General features: G+C 36.5%; 1 protein-coding gene across 1 annotated transcript in view; it reads right to left on the reverse strand.

Moving 5' to 3' along the window:
• SHANK2 (SH3 and multiple ankyrin repeat domains 2) overlaps positions 1-15,978 on the reverse strand; it is a 308,073-nt gene that overhangs the window by 271,459 nt on the left and 20,636 nt on the right. The gene's annotated exons all lie outside the window — the stretch shown is intronic.

The raw sequence follows: 15,978 nt of genomic DNA on the forward strand, positions 1-15,978 counted from the left end.
CCCAGCTTCTAAAGTGTAACTCATGATTCTCCTTGGCCAATGGCACTGTGTAAGTAACAATAAAGTTGTTCAACAACACCCGTTTAACCTCACATTCTGCAGCCTGCCACATAAAAGCAACATTTGTGTACACATAAGGGGTGTCTTTACATTTTAAGCAAGCAATAGTACCTTTCATCAGCATGCAAAATTCAAGCAGGGAATTCAGCAGTGACAGGCAGCTTGCTAGACAGCCGCCATGTTACTCAAATGAAAGAATTTTTGATACAGAGAAGATTTTAAAACTCAAGTATAAACATGCTGTTCAAGTGATAATCACATTTTATTGCTTGAAAAAAAAAAAGATAGTACCGGATAGCTGACAGACAGCTTGACAGAGAATTGTTTCTGAATCAAGCAGTAGATTCAGCAAGCTCTAGGTATCATCTCTTTCAATTCAATTTCTTTCAATTCAGTAAAAACACGATGTAAAATTCTAACAGCAAAAATGAAGGCAAGTATGTTAAGATCTAAAGAAAGCAAGAAAAAGTAAAAAAGTACAAATATTTCTTGGCATAATGTCAATGTACTTCACTTGAATTTGATGGGTAAAGAGTGTGGGAGAAAGTGACGTCAGTGAAAAAGCTGAAAGATACAAAATTATATTCATTCAATTTTTACAGTTGCAAACTATAAAACACAGCAGTCAACACCTCTTTCCTACCAAAATTTGTCTTGAACCAAAGTTCTAGTTTGGTTCACAAGCCTGCTAATGTGAATTCATTAGGACAAGAGAATGGTCTTTGCAAGATTAAAGCAAAGGGCTTCAACCAGTTCAAACTGAATCCAAATTAAAGTGGTGCAATACCTTCCTTTGATGAAGACAAAAACTAGAGTGGAAAGTAATTGAGAATCTGAAATGGTACTGAATTGTGTTGTACTTTAAAACAAAAATAGTAATGTAACTTTATGAAAAATAATGGAGTTTGATATTCTACATCCTTGATAACTGACGTTTTCAGATAGTCTTATTTTGCTTGCAAGGATGTTCTGCAGTCAAGTGCTAGATTTCTACTTGGCAAGAAATGGCAGGGAAGAAGGTTTTGTTTGCTTTTTGAGGGTCACAAAACTTCTCAGCAGTGAAAAGGAAGCACAAGCAGCACAACTACTGAGAAAGTTTCTTACAATTCCAGTGGGAATTGGATTGTAGTCATCAAAATGCATCACATGCATGTTTCCAGACATGAAATATTACCATGAAAGCCTGGAGCTAGCACTTTATAACTAGAGGCTATCTACAGGTTCAGTTATGCTGAAGCTTCAAAAATTGCAGCTTTTTAAAAACAGCATATACAGCAGTCTTACGATATTTCAGGTTCATGTCCTCAGTAAAATTATCCTGCAAAACTTGATAAAGCCTGGTTACTGCATTTTCTCAAAAAGTCACTCATCTACAATTTTCACTAAAATCTGTATTTTTTGCCCTATTTTTAAAGTGTATATTTACTTTGCATTGGCTCTAGACTCGGAAAGACTGCACCTGCAGCATCCCAGCATGGTGTCAATCAAAGTCCAGTTGAAAAGCACAACTAAGTAGTTCAAGTGCAGTGCTTTCAGATCCAAAGTAGGATCTTGTATCTGCTGCACTGACATTTGGTTGGGATCTCTGCCACATACTCAGCTGTACAACAGATATAACAGAAACTCTCTTGGTTTTCATATCATGATTAGAGGCAATCTTATATGAAAGACAGTAACCAAAGTGAACCATTTATCAGCTCCCTGCCTTCCAAGTTTAACCTACCACAGTAAGAATGTTGATATAGACACCTAATTATTTACTAACTACATTTGATTACATACACGGCTAACCTGAATAAGTACATACATTTACAACAGGGAAGTGAGCAGAAACTAACAGTAAGCCTCAAGACCTATCTGAGTAGGAGGTAACTCACAACAAAATAAAGTAGGGCAAACCCATGCAGATAGAATGGCAGTATCATCTACTTCCACGATGCCCTGTCTTCATAATGTCACCCTAACAAAATGTTAATGGAGTCACTGAAACAGGTCATAGCAGAGTTGCACTCAGATGGCTGTGAAGCACCAGGCCATGGAGTTTGTGACCCCCTGGGCAAGGCAGCCAAGCGGAGCTGAGAGTCGGCTGTTACTGTCAGGGTATGCAGAGCAGAGCGTGACCAGCAGCTGTGTGTTTACACTGATATTTGCTTTGCCTTGGGAGAAGCAAAGCTTGTTACAGTACCCCATCGTCTCTCTGTCTCACAAACAGATGTTTCTTTTCAAACCCAACCGGTTACAGTGGCTTACTGTTCGTCATGCCAGGCAATCCCAGATGCTCTGTCACCAATTCAGTGAAGATGGGGATGATTTTAATCCACACGTGGCTAGTTGCTATGGATGGTAACTAAGTGGCAGCTCAGTGAAGCAGAAACTTGAATGAATGAAGTATCTGCAATGCTTAGGCTGGGCTAGGGGACCAGGCAGAGGACAAGGGCACTCTGCAACTGCTGCTCCACACAAGGACCACGCAACTGGACAAGGAGCACAAGACTAACTGTTGGACAACTCCTGGCACAGCATTATTCTCATCTTCTGGTTTTCTGGTATTTACAGCGAGGAACATTCCCTCTGGAGACAGGCAGTTTTAAGGTTGGCTTTCAGAAGTCAAGATTAAAGATTCAAGGCATATGGTTAATTCTGCTTTCTTGACTCATTTTCCCCAAAGAAATCTTGGGAAATGAAGGCAAATAAGACTACTTCATGTATACATTGGAGACTGACAGATGCCCAGTGACAGATTCTCCCATTGACAGGAGAAAGATTCATAAATGTTTTCAGACACTGGACTAGATAGAAGTAGCAGTACTGTCTAACAGAAGTTTCCCTTTTCAGCCTTGTAAGTGCAGTTGTCAATATATCAATTACACACCCTCAAGCATTTAGATTAAGCATTTAGATTTTTGGAATTGTGATTAATGCAGTGTTTTTGTTCCTTTCGGGAAACTGGAAATTACATATACACTTTACCTGTCACCAACCTTTCACAATTGATTTTTTCTGCTCTTGAAATGTATCACAGGTAGAGATTATATTAAATTAGTATAAGATCGTTGTAGCCTCTTAGCAAATACGATTTTAGAGGTTAGTCCCTGAAAGGCAACTGCCGTGATTAAATCACATTATTACTGTTTGGAACAAACTGCTCCCCACAATAAGAAAAAAAAAAAAAGGAAACTAAAAGAGAAACTGAAGTTGTCCCCTCTTAAGCCCAGCCAATGAACTTTGACAAAATTTCTACATGGAAATAAGGACTGTATCTCATGGTTCATTAATGTTTCACTGTCAATCAAGGCTGCTGAACTTCCTTCTGCACATGCTTAAATTTCAGACCAGGCAAGACATAAAGCTTTAAAATGCTCTGCCTAAATGGAGAACGGAGGAAGCTGTTTGGGCTGCAGCTGCAATTCACAATAAGCAGTTCACGATGAAACAGCCAGCACACCCTACCTGCTTTTTCTCCCCCTTCTCTTTTTTTCCAGACAATTTCACTTTTCTGATGAAAGTACATTTCATTATTCTTCCCTTCAGGGCTGATGTTTCACCCTTGCATTGTCTCTGCTATCCAGCAGTGCTTGCAAAATGATGGTCTTTCAAGCAAGCTTGAAATAGCAATGAGCTCAGGTATGGTACTATACATTAAAGGAGACAGCTTTATCCCAGGACAAAAAGTGACTTTACTCATTCTCAGGCAAGCAGAGGAAACAGATACAACTTCTCTGAGTCTTATATACACTGCGTTGTTCGTATGCCTAGGAAGAACTGGAAGAAAAAGATGATAGAACCCTGCACCCTGATAGAACCTTATGGAGAGTGACCATAAGATTCTCCAGAAATTGTTTTCCACTCAAGTTATAGACTTATAAAATTATAATTTATTTAATATACTACAAAGCACTACAGTATGGTGAAAATAGAAGAAGAAACTCCATTCAGACAGCCATCATCATTATGCAATAGGATTCACAACCAATGAAGACGGGTGAGAAATTATCACAAGGAAGGAACAGTTGGGGTCACTTCCTTAACAAAGAGGCTGCCTGGATAGCTCTTCCATGTGTCTTAATTGTGACATGATTTATTAACATTAAAAATATCAGAAATTTTATAATTTTTAATGAGCATAAACTACCAGATTGAAAAAAAAAAATAAAAAAAAAAAGCCAACAACTCGCTCAGCAGTTAAAATATCAAATAAGGTGTAATAACCCAACAGCATGATGACCTCTGAACCATTCTGTTATAATTGTAATCTTTGGACACAGACATCTTTTTAATTTGATATGAAAATATAACGGTGCTTACCGTGGAGCAATGAAAAAGCAATGTAGTTCAATGTATTTCTATCATGTCCACCTGAAAGAAAAGCCCTTCCCAATAAAACTAAGAGGTAAAGGCTTTTCAGAGTCTAAAGCCACTTTGAAATCTGCCACTTTGCACTATCAAGTATGCAGTATTCATCCACAAGGACGTTAGAAAGTTAAATTTAGGTTAAGTGTGATGCCCTTCCTCTCATGTATGAGTGTGTATGTCCAGGCTGCACATAGCACAATGAGGTTACATTCCTGATAAACAGTGACACAAAAATCGTATAGTACCCACTGCAGACTCAGAAAAAAATCTTAAATTGATATGCGTTAGTTACTCTCACATATGAGCAGCATGTAGATTTTAAAACTCTCTTCAGTGGTACAGATGGAGTTTGGTTTGGAAAAGCATGAAGCAATCTGCGTTCTGAATTTCTTTTACATAGGTGTGGGAGAAAAACGTACTTATCAAGCATTACTGGTTTCTTGCCCAATTTCAAAGAGCTTTTAAAAATAATTGAATAATAAATTATATAAATATAAAAACATATTTAAAACTAATTCTCCTTTGGAAGCAGATTTTCATGTAATATCTTAGCAAAATATAACAGTTTTAGTTATTTTCAATTAAAGAAGACATTAGGAATTCCAATAAAGCAAAAATTGTATTTTCTGAACCAGCTGGAAAATTCTGTGCAGTTACAATAACCATATAGTCTCAAATACAAATGCTGAATAATCATGAATTCTGCAATTTACATCCCAAAAGCAAAGGACAAAGCAGCATCCTACATTTTGCAGTAATATAGATTACAGTTGATTCTTGAGTTTGAGGCTATAATATTTTAAAATAAAACTTATTTTTTTAATTCATCTTGTTATACAATAAAACCAAATACTTTATTAATATACTATTAATATCACTATATCACGTTCTTTTTCTAATAGCTCTCTTGAATACATATAAAATGGATGATAAGAAACAGAACCTCAAAAAGATATATATGCTTACACTATGGAGACATATTTTTTTCATTTCCACTCCAAAACTTTTTATTAAAAGTAATCAGTTTTGAAGTTGAGATATAATAAATATAATTAGAAATATGTCAGAAGTACATTACTACTTTGAGAATTTTATAATTGTGTAATATTTTGTATAGATAAGGTAATAATATTTTTCTGAGACTATGTGAGTTGTAAAAGGTTTTACTCGAATTGAGAAAGTTTTAAAATATTGGAATTTGAAGTTTTATTTCAGATATAACACTGTTTTCAAGTTTCAGTAAAACTCGTTGAAATAAGATGTGTAAGATACATATAGAATAAGCAAAGCAGAAAAATTTAATATTATTTTCGTTAAATAGTAGTCAGTAAAGATTTATATTAAGTGCAGGAATAGCCTACATCTCTGCCAGGACAATAAAAAGCTGGCAGTTTTTTCTAAAATTACTCTATAGTAATGTCATTAAAGAATATAAATAAAAAATTGTACTCAGCATTTTCATACATGCTTTTTTCCTGGACAGAAAATAATTCTTAACTGTTGTAATTATATAATGTAATACAAGACCAATAATTTCCATTTTGAAAGGAACTAACTTTGTATATTAGTATATCTCTTGTCCAGTAGATGGCAAAGTATCAGCAACAGTCACCTTCAATTTTCTTGAAATTTGCTTAATTTAAGCCCCAAAGTACAGTATTATTTTTTTTTTCCTTCTAGCTTCTGCTTTCTATTTCATTGGATAGCAGGATTAGCTTTACCTTTTGGATGTTTTCTGTATATTATCTGCTTGAAAGACAATTTCATCTTCATCAGCTCTTGATACAACAAAGCACAATAATGTTACTATCCTTTAAATAGTCCTTTGAAGACAGTTTCTTCACCACTGAAATTTTTTTCTCCAAAAGCATGCTGCTGCTACTGTTCCCAAATTTGCCAGCACATGTTAGCATACTGTGTACAAAAATCTCTTAGCAACAATATCTTAGTGTCTAACATTTTCCTTCTTCCAACTATGATTCATGGAGCCATCTGTAGTCAGATATTGACATGCAGTATCTTAAAATAGATACCTTGCATTTGCTTAACAACTAGTTTTAGCAGCTGAAAATATAAATTATGGGAAAGGGCCAATATTTCTTTGAGGCTCTTCATCATTCCCTTGATCATTTTACCACTGTTTAAGCAAGGATTTGCCACGATCACATCGCCTCAGTATTAAGGTCACAGCATTGTGCTTTCCATAGCACAGCAGCATGAAGTTCTGCTGTGCTGGGTGCAGTCCTTTACATACGCCCTCAAAGCTCTCTATGTAGCAGCCTGGGCGAGAGCCACCTGGTGACCTGACTCTGTTAATATTAATCAAAGACAAGACTTTAAAACTGTAAAGTATTGCTACATTAAGATCTAAGCATTTTATTTTTTTTTAATAGTCTTGGAACCTAAGCTTCACGGAAAGTGTCCCACAACAGGTGGAACAAGCTCAGCATCCCACTGGGCAATAACAAAAAGACTTTTGCAGCATCAGTACTGTAGGGAATGCAAAGATGTCCTGAAGCTCACTAAGGGAATGCAATAAAGATTACAACCACAGCTTCCTGAGCAGTGCTTTTACTTCCTAAAATTCTTAGAAAGTGTGTTTGTTTTTTTGTTTGTTTGTTTGTTTGGTTTTTTTTAGAAGAGAAAGCATCTTGTTTTCAGCTACAGCAAATTGCAAGAATTATCTATCAGTAGATAAAGATTTTGCAGTTATTTGTTGCAATGCAGTGTGCAATTTCATATAACTTAAAATAATTGTACGGTGCTAAAATCAAGTAATGCTAATTTAATTTAATTATATTAAATGGAGAAGATCATATAGAAAGAATTGGTAGCATGGGTTTGAGCAAAAATCTTGAGCAAAATGTGAGGAATACAATTCCATGCCAGGGAAATGAGAGTATTAACAACTTCAAGGAACTAGGATTTTACCATAAAGATTTTTGTGTAACTGAAATTTAAAAAACAATCAAACATTCAGTTATACAACAATGGGCATCCAAATACATATGTACTAAAGTGAGTATTATCAAAAACGTACACTGCAAGCATAACATTCTCAGTACATTTTCATTGCTAAAGTTCTGGGTTTGCTTGCAGATTTTACAGTCCCTCTGGGTCTTCGGTAATTCACTCGTGAATTATCATGAGCCATGAAACACTGCCAGAGTTGACAAGCACAGTGAATTCAAGTCAAAATTAAAAGAAGGCTATTACACTAACCAACCTTCCTTTGGTCTTTCTTTCTCCTGCGGTGCTGTCTTAGCTAGGGCTCTATACCGGCTGGACGTCTAAAGTGCCTTTAGGCAGCCAAGCTCATTTTCAAGTAACCTTAATATGATTTAAAAAGTAGAATGTGTATTTTACTGTACGCTGTCCTTTCATGAAGATACACAGCCATTTTCTTAAAACTTAACTGCTCTTACTCATAAATAAGCCATGCCTGAATACCCTCAGATTAAGCTAAGCTTGCATGGACAGCAAGATAAAAAATATAAGTCCTTTCCTCACAACATGCAAGCAAATCACTTCTAAATTATCTCACTCTCTCAGCTTTGAAATGCAAACTTAACTCCTATGACAAAAGGATCCCGTGTTATGCAAGAACTAGCTTGCCAGGAACGGGCAAGTCAACTAAAGTTACCATGAAACATGTCAGGCAGCAAAAACAAATGTGCTGGTGAATTCATCCCAGGCACAACTTTCCTGCTTCACATCACTCTTTTATTCCCTTCTATTTCCTTAGATGAGAAATAACTAATATTTTTAGGTTACCCTACTTTATACAGATTGTGGTAAGCCTCCTCCTCGGTCACTACACATATTAGGAAATTTAATGTTTATTTCTATACTAGGAGTAGAAAAAAATATGTCTTTTTTCTGCTTCTCTGCTAAAAAGCTATCCAGCAAGTTGTTCTCAAGGAAGATGCACTTTTCTAAGCTTGTGTTTCAATAATTAATATAAGAAGGAAAAAGCAGACAGTATGATACACACGTTTACAATTACAGACTCATTCCACATGAAAATCTAGCTCAGGCTGGAAAGAGCCATCAGAAGCCAGTTATTGCATAATCCCCATTACTGCTACATGGGTGAGCAGCAGTTCCAAAGAAGTATTTATTAAAAGCAGATAAAGCCAGGTTGCAGCATCAGATGAATTAGATAAGTCACAGACAGTAATAAAATTGACTTAATTTTCTTTTTTTTTTCTTCTCCCCAATAATATATTAAATCAGAAAGCCATGAAATGCAATCTTCTTCTGCAGAAGCTTTTTAGAAAAAGACTGAGAAAGTATGCTGTGTAGTGGATTTTGCTTTCCTTGAAATCACAGTCAACATTGGGTTATGCAAAAAATGCAGCTGAAGTGTGGACAGGTGTGCCCTGCTGTAGGGTGCAAGCTTTCACCTCTGAACGCAGGCCTGCCTCATAGAGAAGGCAAAATTAGTGGTTACTGCCCAAAATACTTTCAGAAAAAAAAATGTCTTCCTACTCAGGGTAGGCAAGAGATACTGATAACTATTTCACAGTGAAAACTGCTTATGAGATTCAGTTCTGCAAACAGCACTCTTTAATAACACAGTGCAGTTTAAACTGCTACCCCAAAATGGACAAAAATGCCTTTTGAAAGCCCTTAGGACAAAACGCACCAAGCTAATAAAATACAATGATTATCTTATCTAATACATTTGGTGGATTCATTCCAAACTCAATGGGTTATCCAGAACAAAACCTCTGGAAACAGTAGCCTAGTAAAAGTCAGTGCTGATGGGATTGGACATGGGACTGCAGCGTATGCCAACTGTTCGTCACAAGCACCCTCTTCAAACTGGCAGTGCAACAAGATGCATGGTCTGTCCTAAAGGTACAGACCCTTCCTTTTTATAAGCAACAAGGACTCACTCAGATATTACCAGAAATTAACGCTGAATAGCCTGTATATTCCTGCAAAAGCAAGAGATCACGCCAGCACATTACCTGCCCATCAATCATAATCATTAATCGGTATTTGCAGGCCTGATGTGCCCGTGATCCCAGTCAAGAGCTGTGCTCAGCTGAGTGGATACAAAACAAAAAGATCGTCATTGACCTGAAATGCAAGCTAAGTTGTGACAATCCACTCAGATACAAGCACACAGAGAACAGCAGGACACTGCTGGGCATCCTGGCAGAAGTAGCCTCAGCTCAAGAGGTAGAGAAATTTCTCTGAAATATCTAGTTCATTAGCATCAACTAATTCAATCAGCGTCACTAGGGCTTTTACATACAGATTATAGTGGCACACAAAATCTAATAATGTACTAGGTATTTAATAGAGAAACTGAATAGTATTAACATCTCAAAATAACACCATGTAACAGCAGTAAGAAAAGTTTAAATGTAGTAGGTTAGTGCAAGCATGCTTATCTATAGTTTGTGAAACAGATTTCCCATACGATTTATCCTTCTTTATACCTCATACATTGGTCCCAGCATCAAGACATCATAAAAGAACCACATCTCTCATTTTTCCCACAGTTAAATCTGGAGCAGAGCCTGCTATAATACACTTTTCTGTAGGAGCACTGAAGGAAGGAAAAAACAAAACAAAACAAAACAAAAAAACACTAGCTATTTGTCACTCTCTGGATGTTCATACAGTTCCTATCATTTCCATTTCAAGTCATGTAAAATCCTGGCAACGATGTAATTCAAATAAATGGATGTTTTATATTAATCTTGTTCATCCTAGCCTTAGGACTAATGGTGGGTTAGGGAGATTTGTTGTTGTTTTTACTTGGAGAAAAAAATCTGCTTTATACCAATAAAAGAACAAAAACAGCCACTTATAGACAAAATAATCAAAGTATTTCCAATGACAAGATTTACTGTGCTCTTTATAGTTACAGAAAAAACATGCAGAGTTGCCACAGCTGACATTTTACAAGGATAAGACAAGCTATGTGCGACTATTCAGTTATGATCAGACTAGTTAAGAACTTACCCTTGTTGCCTTCCGTTCTGGGATACAGTATGAATAAAATAATAGGAGCAATATTTAAACTTGCTATCAAAATCCTATAATTAAATTATAGTTATACAGATCTTCGTTGCCTCTTGCAACCTCCCTCCTGACAGCTCATTGCAACTGCACTGCACACCAGCCTCGCTTGCTTGCAGCAACAACAGGTAGTGACCCTTACAATTTAGTTTGCTTTATTTCCTCTTTATAACCTAGTTTCAGCTGCTTCTCAGCTTTTTGAAGTTTATCCACTTGGTAGGGGAAAAAAAAAAAAAAAAAAAAAAAACACAACAAAACAAAAAATAGATCAGCTCCTAGCTACCTCAGGGACATGCTGTTTCCCAGTGAAACACTGCTGTGAGGGAGGACACCTGAGGCATTTCAGCTGGACTGTCTGAGTGGGGAGAGAAAGCTCAAAGGGGAAGATAAGAGGTCTGGGATCCTTTACACAGAGCACAATACAAATCACAGACACTCCTCCAGAAGTCTGCAGCCACATAACTATGCAGCAACAACTGACTTTTTTTTTTTTTCCCCTCCCAAAAAGACACATTCTGTGGTATTTTTAGCATCTCCAAGTGTGGCAATATTTTGTCTTTCTCAATAAAAGATAATCACATATTTTAGTTTCTTTGTGTCCCAGTTTTCAAAAGTAGCTGCAGTATCTTCAGAAGTAGGGGGCAGAAGCATCATAGCTGCCCCAAGTTCCCAGCCGCAGTATCACATACCTCTTTGTTGTCACCAACTGTATAATGAACCAAAAATCGATCCTTGGTAATTGTATTTTGTGTGCTGCTAAGAAGCGTCTGCCTAACAGTTTGTCAATGCTTCAAAATTGACAATAGCAGGAAACCTACTGGCACTTGAGGTCACCTCTAACTTGCCATTGGACACTTTTCTCTTGGAAGTGTTGCTTGGAAGAACAACTTGTACCCCAGCTATTCTCGGGAATACTTTCATTTGGCAACATTTACCCTAATACTCTAACAGATACCATATCAGCACAACAAAGGCATAAATATGCTGGAGGTGATGTATGGGATTCCCAAAAAGCCTTTTTCTCAAATGAGAACATGTGTTCCTCTATAAATAGCACTTCAAGGTAAGTGATGAGAAAACATGTCATAACTAATCATTGTTTGCATCTCAGTATATCACCATGAGACCTCTTTTTTTTTTTTTAATAATCTCCTCTTATGAAAATAATGGTGTGTATGCACACATCTATACATACACATTTATTTTCAAAGGAAAAAAAAAACTTTTTTTTTTCTTGTATGGTGACTTCTGTAGGCTTAAAAATATTAAATGTTTTATTTTTTTTAACCATGTCAAGTCCTTAAACCTTTCCATCAATATTTAAATATTACAAATAACAAGTAAGTGTAAATTAGAATGCGTACTCTTCCATGACAGTCTTTTACCTGCTATTTCTGTACTGCAAAACAGAATGTAACTGATCAACATAAGCAGTGGTCAAACACGAAAAATAAATAAATAAAACAACCAAAATGAGTAAGAAAAAATTCAAAGATTTGACTGAAATCAGGACAAAAGCTTGAAGTCTGACTCATACCAGAATGTATCATAAGCAGAGATATCTTTTTTGCCAATAACACATAATATTCAATAATGCATTGTTTGCAAGGGTGTTTTAGGACAGGAATTAGGATGAAAAGAAATACTTAGCAAAAAAAGATGTCCTTATCCAATTGCTATATTCTACTAACACAACAGTTATGTATTTTAACATCAAGAGAGAAAATATTTCTTTATATTTGTAAGAAGCCTTTTTGAGGCACTAGACAGAGATTTTCAGTTGTAAAATTTCCTTTAGAGTTTCACCCTTTCAAAAGTGTCAGAGACAAAAAATACCTGGGAATATCTCCTATTATCTTCTTTATCTATAAATTCTATCAAAAAAGATGACTAAAAAAATTCAAAATGATAAACTAAATCAAAACTGCGCTTTGGGAAGCCACTACAGCAATATGCTGGATAAAAAAGGTGATTTTTTTCTGACCCTTAGCAGGGCTGGGAGCACTGCATGCCTTTCCACTTTGTGACATCCTCATCCTCCCCATCTTCCCAGCTCAGGCTTGATTTCATACAGTCAGTCCCATTTTCCCCTGATCTGATTTTCTTTCTCTTCTGCCCTTGATGAAGAAAAATCTCCCAAAGACCCTTATCTATTTTGCTCTTACTCTGTTCTCTCTTTCACTGACTCCCAGCCTTGGTCTCAGGCAGTCTTGCACTTTTCCACCCATCTGCAAGGTCAAGCTCTCAAGTTCCTTGTTTGCTTACCCATGCCCAATTCTGCCTGTCTGTATTCCCCTAGCCAGCTTCCAAATACGCAGTCTAGTTCTGGAGCCCCTGTATTTGAGTCAGACTGCAAACCATTTTACACTGTTGTATTATTAACATGGAGATCAGTGACAGCATGCAGGGCAATTAAAGAAAACAAAACAAAACAACATAACACAACAGGGGAGATGGGGCGAGGAGAGGTGGGTCAACAGAGTTTTCAGTATGAGCAAAACAACACATGTTTTCCCTCACCCATACTCTGAAACAGCTGAATCATTTTGTTTTTCTGAACAATGCAGCCTCAGATATAAGGCATGGAAATTTTCATTTCAAATGATTCAAATCTGGCAAAAATATGAGCAATTGAAATAGATGTACAGCCAACATACTGAAAGGAACAATCCTACCTGCCATGGCACTAGAAGAAGGCTGTTCCTCCTGCTGTCTATATACTAGCTCAGTTACAGACCATGTTGATTTGGGACAGCAATGGTCAATAACAGAGTACATCTGAGAGAGAAATCACCCTCAGGTACAACCCTGGGTGTCACTAAATGCAACCTCTGAATAGTTCTTCTGCATATTTGAACACATATGCTTGAAAAACACTAATTATTACCTCTGTTCATTCTAGGCATGGAAGTGCTTTATAGCCCATATGAAAATATATGAATTATTCATACAAAGCTTCTGGTCACTAACAGAAAAAACATGATAAACAAGGTGTATGTTCACTTGAACTCGCATATACAATATCAATGGCTTATAAACACTGCAAAACTGATTATTCTGAGTCACTGGATTAATAGTTGCCAGATAGGTAGAAATTATTTTACATTAATCTGTGAACTCAAACTGCATGGAAAACCAAGAAGTTATGGATGTTGGTAGGATATCTCAAATTTTCTAAAAGAACATTTTGTCAATTTTCCATTCCATCCCTTTGCAGCTACCACAAAACCAAGAACTAAGCTTCTGTCTATGTTTTCAGTAATAACATAGAAATACTAACATGAAAAGAACAACTGTAATAAATAAATAAATAAAAAGCTAAAACCACTGGAAAGTTTAAAGATAGCTTATAAATGTTATAGTTATAGTTTATCACGTCATTAGACAGTTTATGCGAACTGTAACTCGATCTACTGTATGTTGATGGCAATCATGTTTTGGCAAGCCCTGTCAAAAGGTAGGAATGGCTGTGGAGGCAACAGCAGAACTTACAACAGGGATGACAGAACAGTTCACAGACGTGTTAATACTTATTAGGGGGAAATAGAAACAAATAAACAAGAAGAAAAATACAGAAAAATCTCTGGTATCCCATATTCTGTTATTGTGTAGTATATCCTATCAGCAAAATCTGTTACAGTTGACAGCCACAGACAGACTTTCAGGTGGGGGTGATATCAGCTGTACTCAACATTGATTACTAACTTGAGAGATCCCAGTAATCAGTCTGGATGAAACTCATTTCTTCAAAAGTGGCTAATAAAATGTTATGCATTTAATTGGGAAGCATATACAAGCTTTTGCATGGCTTTGACACTTGACAATGCCATTCTAATACTAATTCTGCCAGAAACTGAAAAGGTAAAAAAGACAGACATATCCCAGGCAGAGATGCCCACCCAGAACACAGTATGGGATACCTAAATTAAATGGCACAGAATTCAGCTCAGAAGAGTCTCCCTTCTTTATGATCCTGTAAATTCCTGCTTATTTTAATAAGGACTTGATTTGGAAATAAGCGAACACTCTCCTCCCCACCCCACCCCCCCAAACCACCCCCTCCTTTTTTATGTGTAGTAAAATTAAAATATATTCACTGGCCACTAATGCAAGATGCAAAGTCAAAATATGCTCCCCATTTTCATCAAAATAATAACAATTAAAAGCTTTGGCCTGCCTTGAAAGCAGTATAAAAACTCTCCATATATGGATACTGTTTATTTACAGAAAAGCCCAGTTTTCATACAATCAATTTTGTAAGCAGCAATTCAAAGGAATGATCCTTTTAGATTTCTGGGGAAATAACATAATGGAGGTTACTCAAAGGAATAGATCATGCAGCTACAAGCATTCTCATTATGTACATATGAGATGCTTCAATGTTCCTTGCTACTGATTACATGAGTAAACAATTTTAGTATGCAAAATCCTATTAACTCAAGGGGATTCTGCATAATTTTATAACAGCTCCACTTGTGGTGTCTGATCGACTGGGTCAGCAGCAGACAGATGGCAAAGAATTAATTCTAATTGCAATGCTGCCACTGGGGTTTTCTCTACTCACTGCATTTGGAAAAACTACACCTTTTCTTATATTTCCTACACCTAAAAGCAAGACACCATTGAGTAAAAAGATGCAAAGCAATTTCCTTTTTTTTTTTTTTTAAGCACATGGTTGTAGAAAGGACAGAAAAAAAGTCAAACTAATTGTCAGTCCTTCTGTCCCGACTAGGGGTAGAGGACCAATCAAAAGCCCAAATGTCAGAAGTGTTAACATATAATAAATGATAACAAATAGAAGCATTTTATTCCCTAGGGACAGGGAATACTTCACTGGTCAGTAAGCACACTTCCACAGCTAGACTGTTCTCTTGAAATTATTTCTTCTTGTCACTGTGCTTGCTTGCTGTTCTGACATTATTTGGTTTTGGCTAGTCACCTTTCACTACTTGAAGCCCTATAACCATCAGCGCTAGCTTTTACAAAGACTTTTTTCTGCCTTTTTTCCTGTGTTTTTTTAATTTAGGAGGAACAGTAAAAATGTTGCAGCAGTCAGTATAAAGAGGAAGAGCGACGGAAATTATTCTGCCTTCCATTTACCCTCCCCACATAAAACCCTAAAAAAAAGGCAATAGTGAATCTCAAATATACACAGGAATAAAATCTGATTTCTCAAGGTAGAGAGATGACACTGCAACCCACCCCTCCAAAAATTTGGGATTTCTCTTTTCCAATTCTTAATCACCCAGTTAAATCACTCCCTAATTCTAAGGTGCAATGATTAAGTATTATCTAGTACTTAGTGAATTTGTGCTTAGTGCATATTTGGATGGCAGATTATTAGCAGTCTGAAAATCTAAAAATGGTCCCTAAAATTAAATTATTAATACAGTGTTTCCCTAATCTTGGGAAAACGGTCTCCAGAGAAAACAATGATCTGGCTGGGATTTGCAGGTGGAACTCTTAAGCTCAAGAGACACAACCTATGTCCAGAAAACCTTCAAAGTACAGAGCTAATTAAACTGA

The sequence above is a fragment of the Aythya fuligula genome, chromosome 5, assembly GCF_009819795.1.
Source record: "Aythya fuligula isolate bAytFul2 chromosome 5, bAytFul2.pri, whole genome shotgun sequence".
Lineage (NCBI taxonomy): Eukaryota > Metazoa > Chordata > Aves > Anseriformes > Anatidae > Aythya > Aythya fuligula.